The sequence below is a fragment of the Canis lupus genome, chromosome 9 (assembly GCF_003254725.2).
Source record: "Canis lupus dingo isolate Sandy chromosome 9, ASM325472v2, whole genome shotgun sequence".
NCBI classification, from domain to species: Eukaryota; Metazoa; Chordata; class Mammalia; order Carnivora; family Canidae; genus Canis; species Canis lupus.
This window is the reverse complement of record NC_064251.1, coordinates 10,594,973-10,619,228: the sequence shown is the minus strand read 5'-3', so window position 1 is coordinate 10,619,228 and position 24,256 is coordinate 10,594,973. Positions and strand designations below refer to the sequence as shown.

Here is a 24,256-nt window from a genome sequence, read left to right as displayed (position 1 = left end):
CGGCGAGTCTGTATATTAATTGGGTCGTTCATGGAAATTCTTTATTCCAGGGATGATGCTTTTAGGTATACAAGTGCTGCAGGTAAAAGCTTGGTTTGAACTATTTATCCCCTTTGTTCTCCCATTCCTGCTACCTCACTTCCAAAACATTATGGAACCTCATGGAACAAAGCATAACAGAACAACAGTGTTGTAGACGCTTTAGAAGGTCATTTCATCTGTAATGAAATCTTCGTAGAGTCAATATTCCTAGGTTAGAACTGAAGGCCAATATTATATTACATTATTAAAGTCAGATGGTCTGTAGGGAGGATGGGTCCAGATGGGTTAGATGAAAATATTAAGACCCAGACTTTTTTGGCTCTTAACGGTTCCTGCTGAACTCCTAGACCAACCAATCATTTGAATTTTTTCTGGTCTTCTATACAATATATGTAATACTAGGATATTTGCTCTATGTCATCAGGTAGTGCTATGACACAGACACATTCTGGGAAAGAAAATGTTATTTCAGGTATATATGGTTGGGTTGGTAGGGTTCTCTGATTTCTCCTATCAACCGAGTGTTTATAACTATTTGACTTGCATCTGCCTCAATCCAGTTTAGAGAATGGCTAGACCTTAGTGTTACCAGATTGAATGCATGACCAGTTACACCCAGAGGCACACCTTCACTGCTGTCTTATTGTTGAAACAGGTTGATGTTGCTTGAGTCAGGAACAGACTCTTTTTAGAGCCCCTAATGTTTCACCTTGGATGGACATCCTTTCCGGGGGCTAGAATCTAAAGTGGAGGGCTCTCTCGACTTCTGCATATTTTGTTGATGTCACTTTCCAACACCAATGGACTCTCTCATACTGATTTTGAAGTCCTGCCCCTGTGCTATCTTAAGATTGCTGTAATCCTTCATCTTTCCTAAATGGTAGGCCTTCCTGTCATTGGGAATTTTGGTTTAAGTTCCTATAAGGGGTGAGGGTATTGTGGAGGGGGGAGGCATAAACAAACACAGTATTCTCAGGCCTCATATATGAAAGCATTTCATATGGTCCTCTGCAGCTACTCCTTATTTTCAAACTTTAAAATATTGTGGGATCTTAAAGTTCTTTTCCTCTTGATGGCTTAGCTCCTTCTTCTTTTGCACACTTCTCGTGTTGACTGACACTTATTTGCCCATCAAAATGAGTCCCTGTTTACTCAAGATTTTGTAGGAAACCAAATTAAAGTGGAACATGGAGAAGGTGATAGGGTTAATAACAAAAGCTTTTCGTGGTGTTCCTTGGTTATTTGGTTTTCTATGGTAATATAGCAAAGCCCAAAACTTAGTAGCTTCAGACAACAGCTTGATACTATTTCTCCCAGTCCTATGGGTTGGCTGGGCTTAGCTGAATGGTTCTGGCTTGTCGTCTCTTATGCATTTGTAGTCAGGTAGCTGGAACAAAGGCTATTGGAAGTGTCTTCATGCTCCCTGTCTGGTGCCTGGGCTGGGGTGGCTGGACTGGGCTGGATCAGGGATTAATGAGGCATCTCTCCATCAGGCGGCCTATGTGTCTACCATGGGCTCTTCACAGCTTGGCAACTGAGTACTTAGAATCTTTCCAGGGCAGTTGGATTTCCCCTGAATGAATGATCTGAAAGCCCCAGGACGAATAGTGGACTGTGTTCCACGGTGTGGGCATCTTTGAAGACTAGCTATGTGCTTGGTCAGTCCGATACAGTTAGAATATAGTTGTGAACTTTAAAAATGGATCTTATTCCTTCTTTCCTAAACTGGTGGTCCAGAGAGGCAATAGAAGAAATGTACTAAAGTTAATGATGGAATCAGTTTCCATTTATTTATTATCCAGTTTTGTCAAGGCAAGTGCTTTGGTCAGGATGATGTTATCCTGTAGAGGATGAATTAGCCATCTCTGCCTGAAAGTTTGAAGCCATAATTGGAATGAGAATAACACAGAGAAAACTCAGCATTGACATTTGATGACATACAGAACCGTTAGTACTTCTCCACCACCCCAGATGTCAGGCCTCATAAATACTTGCGGAGTAGCTGTTTTCTCCTCAAATGGAAATAGCTTTGTTTTTTTATTTTAAAAATAACTCATTATGAGAAAACTTAGAGAATACATGCAGGAAAATAAACATCATCTACAATTCCAAGTTAATTGTTCATGTGTTCTTGAAAATATATTGTTCTATATTTTCATAGCACACACACACAGAGAAGTACAAAATGTTAATGGGATTATGCTATTGTTACCTGCCTTGCTTTCCAAATTATATCCCAGGCATCTTATCATGTCGATTAATGCAGATGGCATTACTATTTTTGAGGTCTGCCTAATATTCCAAAAAATCACACATATATATATATATATATATATATATATATATATATATATATTTAACTGCTTCCCCATTGACGGAAATTTTGATGATTCCTTTTTGATTATTTTGATAAATACCCTTATTCCTACATATTCATGCATGAGTGTGATTGTCTTGGGGACGTTTTGAAGAGCTAATGGGCCTCAAACATTTTCCACAGGGCTGAACATCAGCAATGGTTTCACTTAAACTTGTCTCCTGGTGCTCACTCTCTCCAGCTCCAGCCATAAACTAAGAGATCAGACCTCTCTGGCAGTGAACCCAAATTAAGAATTTTCAGTACAGGGACCTGCCCACACAGTAGTGCCCTGATGATCCCAAAGGTATATTTCTTGAGTAAATTGGAGCATAAGGAATACCTTTCAGGAATATACACAGAGGGAAAAAAATATCAGGAAGAAGTGCTCGGAGGAAAAATACAGAGTATAGGAACTGGGAAATGGAATCTGCCTCTGAGAAGCAAAAGATTGCACTTTTCTTTTTCTTAACTTCTTGCTGTGTTGGTATAATGATTACAGAATGACTACATGAGGCAAGAGCAAAATTTCCAGTTGGTTTAGTGGGCATTCTACCCATTTATGACCATGTCAGTCTTAATGAAGTTAGAGCTGTAACTCTGCCAACAAAACTCAGCATCAACCACTCTACAGGCATTAGCTATGAAAACCCTTTTCAGGTATGATCTGGCTATATTTGTTTTGTGGACCTCTGGGGACAAATTCTATCCAGGAATTTGTCTTCCGTGTTCTTGTTCTTCGATGCTATAGCAGCGGTGCTACCCCCCAGGAGCTGGCTAACAATGCAGAGAAGAGCCTGGAGTGCAACACTACCCCCAGGTGACTCACATTCACATGATAATCAGAGAAGTGGCCATCTGTCCATGTCACCCAATTTTGGAGTTTCAATGGTCAGACCTCAGATGTAATTCTTTCAACATTAACTCCATGTGATAGACAAAAGATGCCTCTGGAAGTGATAATCAGATCTATATAGTAGAAAGTCTATATTGGATGGAGGACTATATGTGTTCAGGTATATTGAATATATATTTATTCATTAAATATATATTATTTATGTCAGGTGTATTAGTATATATTTAATATATACATATTCTGATGTTTGGTTCAATACAATTTCCTTTCAGACTTCATTGCAAGATTATTGAAAAACAGTCTCCTAAAGGAAAAAAAAATGACTCTTACACTTGAATACCTTACATCTGTAAAGTGTCTTAGAGATTCCAAATGGAATGCTGCTTTAGGGATGCAGAACATTGTGTAGACTTTGTAGTGATGGAGCTTAGGAGGTAGTGACTATAAAGCTTAGAGTATGACCTAGTGCTTCCTCTTTCCAAATTCAGTGACTTCCTGGTATTATCTGGGCCGTGAGGCACCTCACCTTGGGTTTCCTTGCACTGCCAGTCTGGCCAGAAACCTCCTTGGCAAGTGGTGGCTCTCTGGCCCGTAAGGAAGGACATGAGGCAGACTCAGAACTTAATGCTACTTGCCTAAGAATGCTCAGCTTGGTTAAGAGCAATCAGCTTTCCCCTGATCTGGAGTGACCCCATGGACTGGGAGGCAAAGAACTGTTCTTAGACAAGAACTTGCTAAACCACTTGACCTTTTCAACAGCTGCAGAACTGTTTATCGAGAGCATGCCATCTCTCTTGGCTCCTCCAATTTGTCAGCCAGGAAGTCAAGCCAGTGACATTGTGTGCTTTAGAAAACTTCTGAGCAATTCACAACTTCCACCATAAAGTGGCTAAATTGGTCTCACTAGTCAGATAGTGATCTTTGGATGGGCCACCCGCTCCTTGAGCTGGTTGGCTTTTGGGACTCGTTCGCTGGAATCAAATGAGTCACTGCTGGAGATAAACATAAATACCGATATGCCAAAGCCTCCAATTCCCTAAACTATAGCTCATAAGGAAGAATAGATTGGATTTGTTTCAAGCCACAAACCTAGGGCAAATGGCAATGTCTGCCAATAGCAAAGAACACGAATTCTGTTCATTATGTAAGCAATTTCTCGAGAAATTAAGGAGCCAGTGAGTTTTAATTTAGCTTATCTGAAAATTATGTTTGTGTACAAAAATATCTATGATTCATGACATACTTTTGCAGGATAATGTGAGTTGAAATATGATTTGATAATGCTAATAAAATGGGTGAGGAATTATTTTTAAGTATTGGAAGGGAGCATGAGACGGAGCTTGAGTCTGTATGGAAAGTAGGAAGATGGATCCAGTCCAGAGCCACATAGGCTGTTTGAAATCCTGGCTGCACCATGTGTGACCTTGGACACATGTCTTCAACTCTCTGTCGCTCGATTTATTCCTTCTTCAAATGGAAATAATAACAGGACCTACTTTATTTTTTTAAAGGATTTATTTATATATTTGAGAGAGAGAAAGAGAAAGATAGCAGAGGGAGAGAGAGAATCTTTAAGCATACTCCACGTTGAGTGCGGAGCCCAACCTGAGGCTCGATCTCACGACCTCTGAGATCATGACCTGAGCTGAAACCAAGAGTCGGACGCTTAACCAACCTAGGTGCCCCAATAATAGGACCTTCTGCAGATTCAGTGGAATGTTGCTATAGAGCATTTAGCCCCATGACAGCTGCATTATCACTCGATACTGTTTCCCTAATATAGTCCTCTGAACAAAATCTTTTTCAACCAAAGAAATTTCAGCAGAAGTGTATATAAAGGAAAGATAAGCAGGCAACTTCAAATATGAAGGTATTTTAGGCCACCTACCCTAACCCATCACAATAATGAAGCTGTTGTTGGGCTGAATGTGCAGGACTCTACACCAGAGCCATATGTCAATGTCACAAACAAATGCTCATAATTTTTGGTTTAAGTATCAGATTAAAATCTTTGCTTACCACTCACAAAGTGATAAAACCAACACCTTTTGCTTCTGCAGACCCTGCTTTCTGAGATTAAAACAGTGACATGACCACTTTTGAGATAGAAAATCCAATATATAGTGAAAGAAAATTTCAGGGGATTTAAGATTGAAAATAAGATATCAAAAGAAGAGAGCAGACTTCCATACTTGATTTTTTTTTTTACAAAGAGTAGACAACAGATAATACAATACTCTAGGCTGCTGAAATATAAATACTAAAAACAAAAATAATTTTTTAAAAGATTTTATTTATTCATGAGAGACACAGAGAGAGGCAGACACACAGGCAGAGGGAAAAATAGGCTTCTCGCAGGGAGCCCGATGTGGGACTTGATCCCAGGAACCCGGGATCAAGACCTGAGCTGAAGGCACATGCTCAACCACTGAGCCACCAGGTGCCCCAAAACAAAAATAATTTTAAGTAAAAATGTCTTTGTAATTTCTCAAATACCTAAGAAGGTATTCTCTATGGACTGAGACTTTAAAAACACATATAGTTTGTCATTCTACTTTATTCTTTGAGAAAGCACCAGACATGTCCGTGGAAAGCAAGTGGTCTTTGATGCTGTTCAGAACTGGGTTTGAATCTCAGCTCATTCTAAGACCCAGTTTCCTACCTCAAAAAGAGAAAATAGAAGCACCTGGGTGGTTCTGTCGGTTAAGCATCTGATTCTTGATTTCAGCTCAGGTTATGATCTTGGGATTGTGAGATGGAGCCCCCAAGTCGGGCTCCTCGCTCTGCTTGGAGTCTGCTTAAGTATCTCTCTCCCTCTCTCCCTCCCCCTTGCATGCTTTCTTTCTCTCTTTCTCTCTGAAATGAATAAATAAATCTTAAGAAAAAAAGAATGAAGGAAAAAATCTAGCAGCCTGTCTGGCATACAGCCCTCATTTTGCATTTGGTGACCTCAACTCACAGCCCCATGCCATGTGAGGACATGGTTCCCACATGCGAGTGTTCCAGCTAATACAGGCCCATCGCAGGTGAGGAGTGCATGCAGTAAGTGCAATATATGACAGTTTTATGTAAGTTTTATAAATTAAAAATATCAGTAAGAAAGCATGTCATCTTGCTTTAAAAGGATACATATCTGAGACAAGAACAACAGTAATGATGTAGCATCGTTTCATTCAATCCTGGCAAAATGTCAAGCGGGCCTGCACTATCTGCTCCCATTTCACAGTGGGAGAAATGGTGGTGAAAGAGGTCACCAAGGGGATGGGACTGTTGACTGACCTGTGAGCTGGCCCCTGGCAGTCAGAGGCTCCTCACCCCTCCTGTCCTTTAAATGTATGTTCCGTTCCCCACACCACCCCTCCTCCAGATCCCCCTGCCCACCTCACTCCTGGGGCCCAGAGTGGGAGCCATTTTCAAGGACGCAGCCTTGAGGGAGATGATATGTGTCAGAACCTCATTAAAGTCTCCATATAAACCTTTAAGATTCTGGTAACAGTTTCAGAGACCTATTCCAAATTGGTGGCACCCATTTCAAGCCTTGGAAGTAAGTCCCTTTGCTTCTTGAACCTGCCACCGGCCAGTCTGGAGTGGCCTGCCTGTGTCTTTCATCTCTCCTGGCCCTCTGTGTGTGGGGCCGTTTTCAGATCTCACCTGGCAAGCTCCTGAGGTTTCAAAGCCCAAATGGAGATTCAGAAGTGCAGAAACTCCCCCAAATTTATGCAGCTAAGCCGTGGAGGTGCTAAACCTCTTTACAGAATGGGCCTGTCCCTATTGTATAACTTTTAGGTTTGCATTAAACCCAAGAAAATGTTTTCTAACACACTTGACCCTGAGAACAATTTTCCCATCCTCTCATCTGCCAAGGAAACAAAATGTTTTAAATGGGCCGATTTTAGGAGTTGCAGAAAACCAGGACCCTGGTACCCTGTGTGGTCCAGAGAAGGCCGAGCTAAGATGGAGCTCCAGAAGGCCCAGGCCTGGCCCCCCAGTCAGGCTGCAAAGGGTAGGATGAGGGTGTGGGTTTTCCCAATGGGCCTATGGGCAGACCACCAGGACTTGAGCAGTTGGGCTGGCTTTTCAGGTGGCTCTTGATTTGGCTACGGAGAGAGCAGTATAGAGAGTTGGGTCCTGGTCAGGGGTGAGGGAAGAGATGTACAAAGACTGGGTGGGCCAGTCTCAAAGAGATGGAGGAGAACAGTAGGCAGCCCAGGTGAACTGAGCTGGAACACAGTCCCTGTGTTCTTCATCTCATTGAAGCATGACAGTGAAGGTGACTCTGGGGCTGAGGGTCAGAGAAAGGTCACCCAGTAACTCAGCAGTCATGGTAGGAGGACACCAGGTCTAGGACCAGGGCTGTCACCCACCTCCCCAGCGTGAAGGGCTGCAGGGGAGCCAGAGGTGAGGGACTCAGTGGGTAAGACTGAGCCTTGAGGTGAGAGGGACTGGTGGATCCAACTAAGAAAAAGTAGAGGAGCGAGGGGCTAGGAACCAGAACCCATAATCTTGGGCTTGAAGCAATGACAGGAGCTTCTGTTTCCCCAGGTAGAGGCGGTGGTTGATTCCATGCTGTAAGCAAGGGGCTTGGGAGGATAAGCTTGCAGATAATTTGTTCTTCATTTTCAGGCTTTTCATAAGAACTGTCTAGGATGGGGACCGCCACCTTGCAAGGTGGCATTATGCCTTGGAACCTGGGGTTTGTTAGTAGGCAACTCTGTCCCTGCCATTCAGATGGCATGTGAAAAACCAGGCCCTCTTCTTGAAACCAGTGCCCGTAGAGTACGTGAACTACTTTCATTCCCCAATTCGAGAAAGAAAGAGAGATGGACTCTTTTAGGGCCATATCAGAGACAAAGCCTAGGGACGCCTGGGTGGCTCAGCAGTTGAGCATCTCCCTTTAGCCCAGGTTGTGATCCTAGGGTCCTGGGATCGAGTCCCACGTCAGGCTCCCTGTATGGAGCCAGCTTCTCCCTCTACCTGTGTCTCTGCCTTTCTCTCTGTGTCTCTCAGGAATAAATAAATAAAGTCTTTTTTAAAATAAAGACATTGCCACAAAATGGCAACATTTTCTAACATCAGATTGGAAAATCTGGGTGGGGGTGAGGCTCCACCTCCTTAAATACACAAGCCCGTCCTGATGAATGTGGGAAAAATCTTCTATGTCCTATATAGTCTGACATTTAGTAAATGAATGTCTCCTGTGGTCGGGGAAGTTACGGAAAATGTCAAGTTAATGTCTTTTGCATGTGGATGGAGAGCTCGTTCGGAGCTCAAGGATGGCCCACACCGACTAGGTGTGCGTGGGGTGGCAGGCAGGGAGAGGTGGGAAGATGTGGTCGGGAAAAGCTCCGTTGAAATTCTCCTTTTACCCTCTTGTTAATCTGTAAAAGACTTTCTGGCATTCTCTTATGGAAACTTTAGAAGCAGACGGAAATATTTTCAGATGCATAATACACATGGACCAGTAATGCGGATTTCCCATTTTTTCCTTACAGGAGCGAACACAGGGAAGCTCTGCATTGTCTTTTGGGTGTTAGCACACATTTCAGGGGGAAAGAACAGTTTATGCTATGGCTTCTAGGCAGCTTAGGAAAAAAACTGATTTGTAGACAATGAACAGCACACAGAGCGGTGCTTCAGTTCTTTCCAATACATTTCAAAGGTCAGTGGTCAGTTTTTTTTTTAATGTATATCTAATAGTTGATAATCCTAATGTTTGGCAACAATTCAGCAAATTCAGCAAATTTCTCTCCCTGACCCAAAGAATTAGGTCTTTGGGGGGAAGAAATTATCAAGCTCCTAGGACGCGGCATAGCCATCTCAATGTATTGTCATCAGAGAACTGTATCCATTTCAAATTGTAAAACCATCTTTGGTAAGATACCAGGATTTCGATAATTTATAAGAGTGTAGCACATTCTCAAAAAAAAAAAAAGTGAATTTGTATTGGTGAACCAGCAATATCGCCAGCAATAATGTCTATACCATAAAATCTACATAATTTTCATTACCCTATTTCTGTGAATGGGGTAATATGACTGCTTTAAAACCCTGAAATGCTGAATGAAACTCAAACATGCCATCCAGTGAATCACATGCCAGATACTCAGCCCTGTACATCTCTCTCACTCCCTAACAGTAATGGAAATCTACTTTCTTCCTCAGGCTGGGTGGGCTTGCATTCTTTCCAACAACATGAGGGGCCTCTTTGGTGCTGAACGGACAGCTCTGGAAATGATCAGATTAAGCTGTTATGGGTGCTTTGGGACCTACGGATGGCTTCAAAGGGGCTGTGAACTTCATAGGACTAATTGCAAGATTGTGCATGGACGTACCTTTTTCTGAGAGGATCCATAGCAGCGAAGGCACCCCCCTCCAAAAAAAAATCCTGAACCCTAAAAGGATGAAAAAAATCTGTTGTTTTATTCCTATGAAAAGAAATGCAATTTTCATAGAGAGTACAATATTTATTATGAATTTTAGTAACGTGCCCGGTGTCCTATCCAGACCACATAATGAAATCATTTTAACTCATTAACACCCAAATATCCTCATATACGTTTCCACAAAGCAAAACAAGGTCTCCTTATGCACTATGTATGGGGCTTATATTAAATATGCCCTGCAAGACTGGTGCTGATCCAAAGGCAACTTATCCCCCAAATTAAAGAGTTTGCTCACTTTTAGTGTAAGTGCGGGTGAAGAGAATAAATTTTGACAGGAGTGGGATCAACCGAAGGACAAAAAAAAATCATTTTCAATGTCTGATCATTGATATTTTATCACATGCAATTATACTCCATAAAATATTTATTTTTAAATGTGTTCGGTGTTTCTTGGGAAAAAACATCCCCTATTAATGTTAGGATATATTCTGGGGATCAATAAGCATTAAGGTCTTAGGAGAGAGGTTGGCAAATGTTCAAATGAACTAACTTGATTTTAAACTAGTTGGTAAAAAAGAGTCCTCTTAAATTTTTCAACATATTTTGATCAGTTCACATATTTTGTCATATTTTACTTGTTCCACCCTCCTTTCTTGTCAACCTCTCAAGATGGATGGTTGTGTTCTGAGGATTTCCACAGCACTGATGAGCAAACTTTTAAATTTCACTTCATTATTATTTCATTTCATTTAAGATCTTATTTACGAGAAAGAGAGAGAGAGAGAATGTGAGCATAAGCAGGTGGAGAGGAGAGGAAGGGGGAGAGAGTCTCAAGCAGATCCAGAGGTGAGTGTGGAGCCCAGCAGTGTGGAGCTCTATCCCATAACCCTGAGATCACTACCCAGCAGAATCAAAGAGCCAGACACTTAACCAACTGAGCCACCTAGGTGCCCCCATGAGCAAACTATTTTAAAACGACTCATTGATTCTCTCTTGAGTCTTCACTCTCTATTTAAAATACTGAGATTTCCTAACATTTTCATAAAAAGCAGATAACATAATGATAAGTTTATAATGTTTAGAAGTTCATAAAGGTCTGTTTATGTGGATAATAGGCTGAATGATCCAACTCCAATACTAAACTCTGGAGAAAAGAAAGAACTTGAGGCTGCGGACATTTAGGTCAGAAGATTCCTTTCACATGCAGTTGAGAATTCCATCATCACTGTATCAGTCACAGCTGTTAAAAATCAGTGCATTAGTACGTATACTTTTTTTTTTTTTTACATCGATGACGATGGTACAAAGAATGCACACTTAGTCCTCTGAAAGGAGGAATTTTACTTGGAAAATTTTAATCCAGGTTAGGGGGCTCTTAAAGAGGGAAATTTTAAGGTGACCACAAGGAGGCAGCAAAATACACTGAATTCCCCCATAGCCGCCAAGGCAGCAATATTCTGCTAACCACTCCAGGGGTGTGATGAAGGCAAGTGGAAGCACTACTGGAAGGACCTGGGGTTGAGCCATCCTCCAGCACAGGCACTCCTAGGTCAAGCACAGTGAGCATGGGGCACCTGGGTGACTCAGTCTGTTGAGAGTCTGCCTTCAGCTAAGGTCGTGATCCCAGGGTCCTGGGATCAAATCCTGCAATCCAGCTCCCTGCTTAGTGGGGAGACTGCTTCTCCCTCTGCCCCTACCCTCCACTTGTGCTCTCCTTTCCTCTCTCTGAAATAAATAAGATCTTCAAAATAAATAAATAAATAAATAAATAAATAAATAAATAAATAAATACAGTGAGACGGGGGTGGGGGCGGGGGGACTCTGCTTCCTAGAGTATATTCCTAACTGAATATATGAGACACCAACTTTCTAGGTATTTCTTAAAAAGGGCTGCTGGTGATTGGCCCACAGTGAGCTAAAACCTGGCAGTTGCTCACTGTACTTCCCAGCAGATCTTAATCTTCCCCTGTTAAGATTTTTTTCCTGCATTTCAGGGAAGAATAACAATAGGGTAAAGTGTCAATGAGGCTTCATTTTTTTTAATATGGGGGAAAAGCCTCTCTTCAGAAAAAGTAGTAAATACTCACTCACTAATTAGTAGGCTCTACTGGGCAGGGAGCCTTACAAAACGCAGGGGAGTTCAGGGTCCCGGGAAAACTTGGCTATGATTGGCAGAGTTCCATCTGGTGCAATTGTTAACCTTGGGCAGGTTTTGTAACCTTGAGGTGTGACCTTTCCTGGTGACACGAGGATGGTACCAGAGAAGTCATTTCAGAGATCCAGTAAGAGAATGTATGTCACCCACTTAGCCTAGCGCCTGACCTGCGGCGAGAATTCAATTAACTCAGTAGGGACAAGAAATCCTTAGAAGGAATGAGTGGCACGTGGCCGTGCCCAGTATTTCTTGACGAATCTGATTAGCTGTTATCTCGCCGAAGTCACACAAGCACTGTGAGAACTAGGTTTATTTCCTCCCAGTTTTAGGGTCCAGGAGCTTCAGAGATTCTAGAATGCTAATCAGCTGGTTAACATCATGGATCAAGTGGAAGGACTGGGATTTCCACCCAGGTCTGGATTCCAAGCCCCATGTACTTTTCACCGCACTTGGGTGGGGGAGACCACGGTCATGTCCCCTCCCCTCCTGTGTTATTACCTGAGGTTACCTGGTGGTTGTTGAAAATGACTCCGTGGTCTGATAGGCCAGCACAGGACGGAATCATAGATCTTCCCCCATGTGCTCACCAGACTCCTAAAGGGCATGGGGAGAAGAGGGGAGAGGTAGGGAGGGGAGAGGAGGGGAAGGCTTTCTTGCAATCACCAAGGAAGAACGTGCTACTCTCCTGTCTCAAACCCAGACCAGGCTCAACCAGGGGTGAGTCTAGGGCAACACACACTCAACTCATGATCCCGTGCATTTGTGCATCTCCCACTTTATCCAGTGTAATCCCTGCCTATGGGAACAGGTGCTTGTTGGAATGAGTGGACTTGTCTAGAGTAAAATGATATGTGGTCGTCTGGGATCCGAAGATGTGCCTGAGTCTTTAAGTCTTTGTGAGGAGGAATACGTAATCTCACAGAATGGGCTCCACTTGGTCTCTCAAGATGGTGCCATGTGGTCCTCTCTTCCCATCAAAGGAGGCAATGTCCCTCTTTCCGCCCTCACAGGCTTAGAGACACATGCCACTTGCCTTATATATTTGAGAACCACACTGAGTGTATGTTTTGTCTTATTTTATTTTTAAAGATTTATTTATTTGAGAGAGAGCGAGAGCGTGCAAGCGAGCTTGCAGCAGGGGAGGAGCAGAGGGAAAGGGAGACAATCTTCAAGCAGAAGCCCTGCTGAGCACAGAGCCCATCACAGGGCTGGATCCCAGGACCCTAAGATCATGATCTGAGCCAAAACTAATAGTCCAACACTCAACCCACTAAGCCACCCAGGAGCCCCCTAAGTGTCCTTTTTAAATGAAAAACAAAATGCAAACATACAAACAAAAAATGAAACAAAGAACTCCTCTGGTTAAAGCAGTTTGATCATCCAGAAAGTCTTTGTTATTTTAAATCAGAAGATTCTCCATGAGAAAGATGAAAAGCACAAAACCTCAAACAGAAGGGCCGCCAACCTTATGTGGGCTCGCTCTTATCCCCTGAGAAAATATTACGGAGATGATACAAGACATTTCCTGTAGTAACCTATTTATTTTCAAAAAGTATTTGATAACAACTGATGTGCCCCCAAATGAATAAAAGCTGCTCTCAGACCCTAATGGTAGGAAGAGTAGGAGCATCTGTTGGAGAGGATGTGACCTCAGGGTGACCCGGAGCTGGGCGGGGCCAAGGGCAGCTCCTCACCCCTCAACGACCTTGAAATGTACCAGGTACCCTCCTTCCGGCCCTGCTCCACGTGGGAGCCCTTCTCCAGGACGCAATCCAGAGAGAGATGGTGTGTGTGTGTGGGGGAACCCCTCCAAGGTCTTCCTGAAAATGCTTAAGATTCTGGTGGCACCCAGGATGAGCCTCTGTAAGTGAGTGCTCTTGCTTCTTAAAAAAAAAAAAAAAAAAAAAAAAAGTTTTTTTTAAAGATTTCCTTCATTTATTCATGAGAGACACAGATCGAGAGGCGGAGACACAGGAAGAGGGAGAAGCAGGCTCCCTGTGGGGAGCCAGAGGCAGGACTCGATCCCAGGACCCTGAGATCAGGCCCTGGGCCGAAGGCAGATGCTCAACCACAGAGCCCCCCGGGCATCCCAAGTCCCCTTGCTTCTTATAACCACCAGCTGCCCATTTGGAGTGGCCTGCCTCTCTGTCCCTCTGTGTTCGGGGCCAGTTTCAGATGTCACCCAGGCAGCTCTGGAGGTTTCTAGCCACGGGCATCGCAGACGCAAAGGGGGTGATGGTGGTAAATGCTCTACTGTGGACCGTGCTCAAAGACATGTGGCTGCCAAGATCCAGCTCAAAAGTTTAGGGCTCCATCGAAAAGGCCCCTAAAATATCTTCTGAATTTTTGTTGACTTTATCAATTGTATTTAAAAGTAGTATTCATTTACATCCTAAATATAAATTTATTTATTTAGCTCTTCCATGCCCTTGACCTTGACTTGCTTGAGGTTTGGGGAGAATTATCAGTGGATTCTCTTCGTTCTTTTCGAGGATGGGCCTTGAGAAACAAATTGGCTTTCTGTGCATTTGTCTGTCCAGGAAGCAAGGGGTCTGATGGAATGTGGTGGTCAGGGAGGGAGGTGGGTTTGGGGTCAAACGCCTCTGGTTTGCCTAAGCTGTTTCTCCATTCGTGAGTCTACCCTAGAGCCAGGAGTATGCTCTGCAGAAGAGCTCTATGATGTTTCTTTTGGTTTTATATACCTGCAAAGGAAACTTCTATGAAACATCCTATTTGGTAAATTTTACATCACTTGTGATGATTTAAGTACATGGGAAGGAATTGTGCCAACTATGTATAGGGAATAGATAGAGGAAAATATGTAAGTTATGCTTTGAATAAATGTGCTTCCACTCATATCTGATCAACTGTGGAATAACAGCCTCTCTTCTCACATAGGGCCTTTAATTTAATTTTTAAAAAGATTTTGCTGATTTATTTGACAGAGAGAGAGAGAGAGAGAGCATAAACGGGAAGCAGCAGAGGGAGAGAGAGAAGCAGGTTCTCCCTGTTGAGCAGGGAGCCTGTTGTGAGACTCGATCCCAGGACCCTGAGATCATGACTTGAGCCGAAGGCAGACACTTAAGGGACTGAACCACTCAGGCCTTTGGGATTTAATTTAATTTAATTTAATTTTTAAGGATTTTATTTATTCATGAGAGACACACAGAGAGAAGCAAAGACAGAGGCAGAGGGGGAAGCAGGCTCCCTGTGGGGAGCCTGATGAAGGACTCAATCCCAGATCCCAGGATCATGACCTGAGCTGAAGGCAGGTGCTCAACCACTGAGCCACCCAGGTACCTCCCCTTCCCCCTGAGCTTTAATTTTAAACATGCAGTGATGCACTTTACATCTTTACAAAGATGATTTTTAGGTCCGCCTTTGCCATGGGAACAAGTCCTTGCTGAATAAATAAGTCAAAACAGAACATTTGTTTAATCAGAAATGTGTCTGTGTGGCTCTCCCCGAAACTGCCAGAAGTGCTTGAGAGCACGTCCCACAGCAAGAAGCAGCCTTCACAGGTGGAATGTCCGTGGCAAGGGAACCCGAAAGATAATGACTGACATTCTTTTCCTTGTCTTTTACTCCTTCCTCTCTTCTTCCGTTCCCTTCCCTTCCTTGACTCCTCCTCCTCATCTCCTCCTTCTCCTTCTTCTTTAAGAGATGACATAATTTAAGACACTGCCACTGGTGATTTAAAACATGTATTTACCTTCCTATTTTGGAAGTAACCTAAAAGGAAAAAATGACATAAAGGAAGAAAAGGACAGGTTAGGATAGTACATCCTTCCCGTGGTGAGGATGAATTTTTCGGGTAGAAGGGTTGGTCTCAAGTTGCATGACACGATGGTAGCTGGAGGCCATCTGCTCCACGGCTGGGTGATGTTTCATGCTCCTTTGGCAAATGAAAAAATGTGTGCATGTGCATCTTCACAGAGTCACCCCCAGGCCCCCTGGGAGTGGCAGAAAAAGGATCTCATCCTAATGGCATGAAGGAGGTAGAGTCATGGAATCTGAGGGCTGTGTGGGGACCACCACCACTCTGACACACTTTCCTTATCTTCTCACTGGTCCACTCTCCACCCTTCATCCTGTCGACCTCACCTGCAGCCTGAGGTTGTATCCTGTCCCCAAGGCAGGTAAGAGAGCATGAGCTTCATCAGGTCAGCAGGAAGGCATTCAAACCAGGACGATCTGGAAATCTATTCAGGAGACATCCCTTTTGCCTATGAAGTTACTCGTATTTTAATAGCCTGACCTGTAAACCACAAGCAAACAGACAAAACATAAACAAGAACCAGAAACAATGAAAAAAAAAATCAACGATGTCAACAACCAAAGCAAACCCAAACATAAACAGTCCTCTGTTTCCCTGGGTTGCTGATTTTTAACATAATTAAAAAAAAATTATGGCAAAAACGAGATTTTTTTTTTTTTTACCTCAAAAATGAGGTAGAAAATGTAGATAAGTCCCTACAACCCGAGCATTCAGATATCATCTCTATTGTTACCATTTTGGGGTATTGACTTTCTGTGTGTGTGCGTGTGTGCATGTGCACATAGGCATTTTTTTTTCTCTCCTGTCCACATCCAAGACTCACAATATCTCAACCTACATAATGCATACAATTTACAAAATATATACGTTTCTAAAAATGGGGACATTTTTGCTTTTATTCCTTTTAAGTATTCCCATTCCTTAACAACAGCAGAGCAGACACATACATGAATAGTCCCTCATTCATGTGACTGGCCACTATTCTTGGGTTTGTCAGGGGTCCGTTTTTCAATTTTTCCTTCCTCTTGACTATTTTATAAAAGTTGTTTCTGTAGCCGATTCTCTGTGACACTACAAATGCTTCCTGGGTTAAATTCCTAGAGACAGGATTTCTATGTCAAGAGCATCTTCAGTAGCATGTAAGTATATAACATGTGTTATCAAATAAGGCAAAACTACTTTTTTAAAATGTCTTACCCCACATAACCTCTCATCAGCAACATAGGACATTGTCCAGGTTCTGGCTGGACTCCTGAGAGTAATCATTCGAGAAATACTTCAAGGTGAATTTTTATTTTTAATTAATTTATTTTTTAAGTGAATTTTTAAAGGGGAATGACTAAGCAGCTTTGAATGTTCAGACCTTGTTGCCAAACGGAGGTCAGTTTCAGGAATTCACTTGTTACCAAATGATTTCGAGTCAGAGTCAAGACAGACCCCACGGTGGCCGGTGGCCGTGCCTAAGGGCTTGTAGGTTGATTTGTAAGAAAGGTCAAGTCTTTTTCTTGCCGAATTCAAAGGAGCGGAAGCTGGCTGGCTTCCAGGTGGGATATCCTGATTGGAAGTCACCTCTGACATTCAGCTTTGCCCCTTCCTTACCATCTTTTTAGTGCAAATCCCTCAAAGGAGAGCGTGATGTCTACGCATGCTGGTTCGCACAGACACACAAAATGCCACAGACACGTGATCTCCTTGAGTCATCCTGTGTGGCTTTGGGGTCCCAGGGGGAGGGGAAGAGGAAGCAGGCTGAGAAAATTTGGAAGTCCTTTCTGGTAGCTCCATATCAAACATGAGTGTTTGGCCCACGAACAGCTGTTACGTCAATTATTTGTATTAATAACAGTGAGTAATAATCACAAAAATATTGTGTGTGCTGCCAAAACTCCACTCGGTGCTATACAATATGCGTAGGTCAAAGTCCTTGTGAGACCTTTTATGATAGCCTTGAAAATCATTTCTTATGTTTGCAGAGCCCTTTAGAATCGACCAGGTGTCTTTGTATTGATAAGCTCATGTACGGTGAGTTGTCAGGTTTGGTGGTATTCCCTGCTTTTACCTGTCTTTGAATAATACTCAGTTGCAGACTTGTAGATTCTTTCTGTTTCAAGTTGATAATTTAAATCCTTACTTAGAAAAAAAAATACAAAATGATGGACTTGAGTCTTTTATCCTATTTCTTAAATGGGATGCAATAGAGTTGCAGATGTGGTTAGCTGCTATGACACATTTAAATAAATTTTAAAAAGAAGATATAAAAGTCAGACCATGGCAAGTGATGCTTTCACTCAGTGCTCTGTCCCCTGGAAGTCAACATGAAACAGTCCTGTGGGTCTTGGATCAGAAAAGTCCCCAAACATCCTTCATGCACGGCTGGAAGCGTGAAGACGTGGTGTCCTGGCTCCAGTCCAGGGTGGAGGGGAATTTCAAAAGCTGGTTCACATATTTGTTATTTTCCAGTTTGAGGTGCACACTTCCTATCTCGGCTGTTTGTGCTCTCTGGGAGCAGCCAGCACGTTGGTGGTGAAGAGGGCAAAGGCTTCTTCATATCTGAAAACTGGCAAGTGCTGTGGGATGTTTTTGGATGAAGAGTTCAGGGAAAATGTTCATTTTGTGACCACTGTGTGGTCATTAGCATGGTTCTCGATGTACAATGTTTTATTAGTGTGGTCTGCATTATTAGTTTACTTGGAGCATCATCATAAATTATTGCCGTTGTCACTCTAGTCTGGAGAAGCCTGGTCAACTGGAGAAAGGAAAATGGTCTAGATTTTTGTCATCGTTTTTAATTCCAGTTTATGTGCAACAGCTCATGAGGGACTTGGGAAACCTACAAAAAAAAAAAAAAAAAAAAAAGATTTGTTAATTCCAAGAAAGAGATGCTGGGATGTGGGGAGCCAGCAGAGGAAGTCTCAGAGAGCAGAGGGGTCCCAGAGGGTCTTGGGGCAACATGGGCGACGAAATGATGGAAATAGACAATTCTCACAAAAGTTGATTGAAAAGATAAAACCACTATTCTGGGCTCTGCAGGTTAAGAGTGGCTTTTAAAAACCAGACCTCAGTGCTAAGAGACATCTCCCAAGAAGATGGACTTCTTGTCCATGTGGTATGTCCTATGTGGACTGGATGGCCCAACATGGGTGTTTGGTGGGCTCATCTTGAGAGCTGCCCAGTTCATAATTAAACAGGCTACTGTGTCTACACAGAAACCCTTGTTGGCAGAAGGGAGGGGAACCGAGGGCATTTATCTGGGAAATACATCAGTAGTGTCTCATGGTGAAAACTTAGAAATAAACCCAAAGCCATTGTTGATGGCTACCCTCCATGCCAGTAGTCTAGCCCCATCTGCTCATCCTTCTAGAGGGTCTCCTCTGTGCTCTTTTGTGATGTGGGCTTTCTGTAAATGGTGCCCTGCTGCATGCGGGAACTCAGACTTGCTGGTAGCACGTCAGGTGTTTCTCTAAAAACTCCTTGTGCGTCAAGACATCCAGAATCACTTTTTGCCTAAAATGACAGCGTCACATTCCATGCTCTATATGTGCAAGTCATTCTACAAATGGTATTTAGTTTTTTGTGATGCTGCTGTTTGGTAAGAATGATGTTGTGCATGTCAGGTGTGTGTTATCAGTTTTTTTTAAATTTTTATTTATTTATGATAGTCATACACAGAGAGAGAGAGAGGCAGAGACACAGGCAGAGGGAGAAGCAGGCTCCATGCACTGGGAGCCCGACGTGGGATTCGATCCCGGGTCTCCAGGATCGCGCCCTGGGCCAAAGGCAGGCCCTAAACCGCTGCACCACCTGGGGATCCCTGTTATCAGTTTTATATTCTGCCCAGGCAGAGATGAGAAGAAATGATATTCCAGGAATGTCTGAGATGGGTTGACTGGCCAGCAGAGTTAGGCCTGGAAGACACATTTTTGGGGCAATCACTTGCCTAAGTTGACCCATGGTATTCCTTGTACTTAGCCTGAGAGGCAAATGGCTCCACTAGAGCCCTGCAGGATATGTGTGTGTCCAATCAGGGGACATTTGTATATATTTGAATATGACAGTGAGATTCTATTAACCTTTGTCTCTTCCCCCCCCCCTCTTTTCTGTAAGGGTAAGGGAAAAAATACTTTTGAACCCACATTTTATATTTTACTGAGAACCTTCTCTTATACCCACCATTTCTTCATTAATAAATTTTTGGCATATCAATAGGCACAATTATGCAAACTTCACATTATGGCATTAGTTTATGGCAAAACTTATAAGGGACACATTCTTTACAGCCAAAGGTATTGATAGAGATTATGGATTTTAGTGACTGTGTTGCCTTCCTCTTTAGAGGCTGATAGTTGACTGATAGCCAGTTACAACCCATCATTTGAGCAGCCGTAAAAGGGGTTGATTTTGTTCCTAAAATCATTAAAAGAATAAATTATAAACAAATTCTACTATGGAGAAGAATGATTTGATCACAACGTTAGTGATCGAAACCAACTGACTAAAATGTCCTAGTTAAGAAATATTAATTTTAGGGACGCCTGGGTGGCTCAGTGGTTGAGCATCTGCTTTCAGCCCAGGGCGTGATCCGGGGGTTCAGGGATTGAGTCCCACATTGGGCTTCCTGCAGGGAGCCTGCTTCTCCCTCTGTCTATGCCTCTGCCTCTCTCTGTGTGTGTCTCATGAATAAATAAATAAGATCTTTAAAAAATATATTAATTTTGTTCATGGGTTTTAAAGTTTTTTATGCTTGTTTAGCAGAAAGGAAATATCTTGTAATGTGACCCACACTGAGAGGTATTTCATTTAAAGGTTCTAAGCTTTTCTATGTCATAAAATATCCTAAACTAAATATTAGAGATTTCAAAAATGATGAAAAATAGGCTTTTCCTGATGACTTTGGTTACTGGCTACACCATTCGAAATAGAATGAGTTGGTTTCAAGGGATCAGAGAGCAAAGGGGACAGACGGAAATAGCTGAAGATAAACCCTACTGTCCTCTCACCTCCAGGGGCAGATTGTATCTTGCCAGGTCCAATTCATCAGGGAATTTCAGATTTCAGAAAGGGCCCTGATAGGAGTGAACAATTGGCTTTGAATTTTGACACTCGTAACAGATAACTTGGACTTTTTTGGGAAATTTGATGATGACATATGATGAATTTTCTTATCTGGGAAAGAAAATGTGTTTTCTAAGTACTTTTATGGAGCGGAGTGAAGCTTTCTGGAAGTAATCTAGTTTTGACTGTACTCGCTCTAGCTTCTCTACTGCTGCTCGAAATCGTAACATCTTGGAGAATTCTTATGTTGCTCCTAAAATAGGCAGGGACTCTTTGCTTACTCTCTCAAAGAGAGGTGGCATTTCCAGTTACCCAGGCTTAGGAAGCAGAGTGCTCTTCCTCCCTTGGGGCTCAGCTCTGCCCTGAGCAAAGGAATTGGCTTCTTTTGAATCCTTTTTGATTTGTTGTGCTAGTTTGAGCAAGAGGACCATGAATAGCCTTGATTTATTTTTGCTCATAAGAGAACAACAAACAGACAGACTCTGTGATCTAACAGGTAATCGGCAAGTGTTAAGGGAGTATTTGCTATACGCTTTCCATTGCACCATGTGCTTTTGGGAATATAGGAATAAATTATCAGAAGTTTCTGAACCAGCTTCCCTCCCACCATCCTTGTCTCTTCCACTAATCTCCACCTAAAAGTCCCAAGTCAGATAACATTCAGAATTGCATCCTGCCTTCTCAGAAACATCTAGCAAGAGGGAAAGTAATGGCTGGCACATACTGGAGCTCTGGCCTTGGGCTTGCTTGAACTTGACTCCTTGCCCATTCTTCTTGTTGGTGTCCAGGCCCCCTTGCTGGCCGGGGTTTTGTTTTGTTCCCGACTCTACAGCTGGCCTCTCCAGACTTTGTGCCTGTTTGTGTGTCTGCTCCTGTCCATTCCAAGTCAGGTTTCCAGCTTCAGTACCTGTAGATATCACTCCTGCCAGCTCCTCCACCTGCCTCTGCCTTGGCTTTTCTTTGGTGATCCCAATTCTAGATTTGTGCTCTACATTCTGTTTTTGTTTCAGCCTATAGCCTGATCCAGAGCCATTGTTTATAGTGGTCATGGCATAATTTAGCTGTTCTCAGGGGGAACCGGGCAAGAGGACATAAATGTCCTGGTGAAAATTTATTACCTCCTTGGGAAAACTGGTTGTACTGTCCGGGGTAGCTGTGAAAACCCATCCGTAATGTCTGTTACGGTTATAGCTTGTTAGGACCACACTCTGGAGTATGATAGTTCAGTTCTCTCTTCTTTCCATCTTCTTCTTACTCTCCAAGATGTAAAGATGAATAGGATAGGGCATCCCTTGAAAGGCTTTACAACTTCTTAGGAAACATACAGAGCACTGTTTTAAAAGATGAAATGTGATAAGTGGTGCAAGGGAGGTACTGAGTCTATTGGGGACAGAGGGGAAGAATGGGATGTCTAATGGCTCAGAGAATTGAGGGAGGTTTCATTCAGTAGTGAATATCTGACTGGGCATTGAAGGACAAAGAAGGGAGATGTAGGGATTTGTGTGATGGACACTAAGAGTGTATATTTAGAGGAAAATGGTCTTTTAGTGTTGTCATGGCCTATGAGTTTAGATTTTATTTTGTGGCATGTGAAGGATGTTGAGCAGAGTAGTGTTCTAGTTATATCTAAGGAAAGATTGGCCGGAATAGTATGTGAGATGGATGGGAGCTGGAATAGACCTAGAGATAGTGGGAAGTTAGAAATTATTTCATTTGTTGGGGTGGGAGAAATGATAGACTAAAACAGGAGATGAGAAAGACACATATGAGAGTCATTTCAGTGGATGAAGCAAGAGAGGGGGTTGAAGGTAGAAGGCAAGGCAGGTAGAGAAATTGGGAGCTCGTTTTTTCCCGAGTCTGGGGAAAAAAAGTGACGTTAACAGAGAAATGGAAGGAAGGATGAGAAAGGGGTAAAGGGAATAAAGAAAGATAACCAGTCCCATCTCACAAATGTAGGCATGATGCCAGTGGGACATCCTGATAGAGCTATGCAGCAGATAGTCCAAAAGGCCTGGTAAGGTGGTGATGCTCAGATCCCTATGGGGTCTAGCTTTTTTTTTTTTTTTAAGATTTTATTTATTCATGAGAAACACAAAGAGAGAGGCAGAGATATAGGCAGAGGGAGAAGCTGGCTCCCTGGGGGAAGGTGTTCGATCCCAGGATCCCGAGATCATGACCCGAGCCAAAGACAGACGTTCAACTGCCAAGCCACCCAGGTGTCCCTTGGGGTCTAGCTGTTACTAAATTAGGTGGGCTAGATTCTTCCTCATACTTCTGTGTGAGTATTGCTTTTGGCATTATGCTCCACAGATCTAATACCAACCTTCTCTACCTAATTTGGAGGTCTACCTAATGGTACAGGTAGAGAAATAATGATTCTGACTGGCCTGTGTGTGTGTGTGCATGTATGATTATTATAGCTCAGTCTACAAAGATAAGTCCCTTTAGCTTATCTGATCTCATTTTGCTAAACTATAAAATATGGTTGATAATGACCAGTGTATCGATCACCCAGATGGCTATATGTCCAAACTGGAAAGTTGCTAGAAGCGCAAGTGCTTCTAACTAAAATAAATCATCTTTATACTCATCATCATCATCAAAAGTCCATAACGGATGTATTTAGTGTGATTTTTAAACCCCTTCTCCCATTGCTTCCTATAAAATAGGAAATCACCAAATGAGAATCCCCCCCCCCCTTTTTTTTTGGCATTAGTCTGTGAATCATGGATTTATTTCTTCTAAAGTGACAATTAAAAGCAAGGAGAAAGAAAGCCCAACTGCATAAACACATCGATTTCTATTTTAAACTCAAAGTGCATCACACAAACCACAAAACCCCAAATCAAATTTAGCTCCTTCCCAGCCCATGCCCAACCCTTGGGCTCTCCCAGAGGTGGACTGCTGGGAAAGTGTCTGGGCTCCAAGCCCAGGCTTGTTTAAATGGTTCTTTCCTCTTCCCTCCCCACGCCTTCCCCCCAGCACACCTGTTTGCAGAGCCTCTTCCTCTCCTGTCCAGGCATTTTGATTTTGGTCACGACCACCTGTTAAGGATGACGCAGATTTAGCCCTACGCACATCCTTGCCTTGTTGCTGTCTTCAGAGTCCCAAACTGTGTTGATTCACCCTACGGGACATTATTTTTAGCCTTTATCTCTTAGTGGTTTTGTTTTCTTTCCGCCACCTTTTGACCTGAGAGCTGGAAATAAAGTCTGCCTTCCATAAAGACGAGAAAGTTGTCGGTCATTTCCTTCCTGCTCACATGAAAGGCCAGCCCAGCAGAGCCCGGGGAAGACACGGACAAGTTCAACTCCCTGGGTCCTGCAAGCAGGACTACTCTTTACAGGGCACAGCTCATCACCTCCTGGTGCAAAAGTGGAGCGGTCACCTGGAAGAGGCAGCTGTCCATTCAAAGGGTCTCGAAGATGCTCAAGGGGAATGAAATAAAAGAAAAGCACATTTCTCTCTCTCCCTTTGATCGTGGTTGCTGAACTTGAACATCTGGGTGAATTTGAGTCGCCTGCCTACTTCCTTTTTTTGAAGTAATTAAAAGAAATTCGCAGGCAAAGTGAAACGATTGCTTTTGGCATGAAACCACGTGAAGTGGTACTTTCATTGGACAGGAGACCTCGTTTTT

General features: G+C 42.9%; 1 long non-coding RNA gene across 1 annotated transcript; it reads right to left on the bottom strand.

Annotated features, from left to right (window-relative positions):
• Positions 1–16,844: 16,844 nt before the first annotated feature.
• LOC118355766 (uncharacterized) lies at positions 16,845–23,725 on the bottom strand. The gene is made up of 2 exons (XR_004818839.1): positions 23,607–23,725; positions 16,845–18,397 (listed from the first exon to the last, which is right to left on the bottom strand). It is a non-coding gene; the product is annotated as an uncharacterized LOC118355766 (long non-coding RNA).
• Positions 23,726–24,256: the final 531 nt, after the last annotated feature.